A 534-nucleotide genomic window follows, 5' to 3' on the forward strand; every position below is an offset into this window, starting at 1 on the left:
CCCGAAGTAGGGACATAAAACCTTTTTCCCAAGAGGAACCTAGAAATAGAGACAGAAGCCTCAGGCTTTTTTTTTCTTTTTAAATAAAAATTAGGTGTAAGTCTTCACCTCATCTTACCCTGTTCTTAGTTACCTCTCCCGAGGGTGTGAAAATATCAACATCCGGTCGCCCACCCCCACCCTCCCAGTAGTGCCTCGCACTGACTGCGTTCACGCCCTCTCCTTCCCTTACAGTCTCATCACCTTGGAGAGGCTTATCGAATATTTCCTCCTATAGCTCCCCCACCCTTATTCACCGCTGAGCGCGACATTTACAGCCTTCTCCCAAGGAACGGACTAGCAAAAAGGAAGCATGCTTGAGAAGAGGCCTGACAACCAGACAGCAGTTTTCGGCAACGGGATTGGCCCTTTCCCCCCATCTCGGCCTCTGACCGGTAGTGGGCTTTCCAGATACCGAAATCACTGGTCTTCACCCTCCCCCACCTCCGCCCGGGAGGAGGCCGGTAAAACGAAAAGGCCAGGGAGGCTCGAGAC

Source organism: Tupaia chinensis, unplaced genomic scaffold (genome assembly GCF_000334495.1).
Source record: "Tupaia chinensis unplaced genomic scaffold, TupChi_1.0 Scaffold000232_1, whole genome shotgun sequence".
Classification (NCBI taxonomy): domain Eukaryota; kingdom Metazoa; phylum Chordata; class Mammalia; order Scandentia; family Tupaiidae; genus Tupaia; species Tupaia belangeri.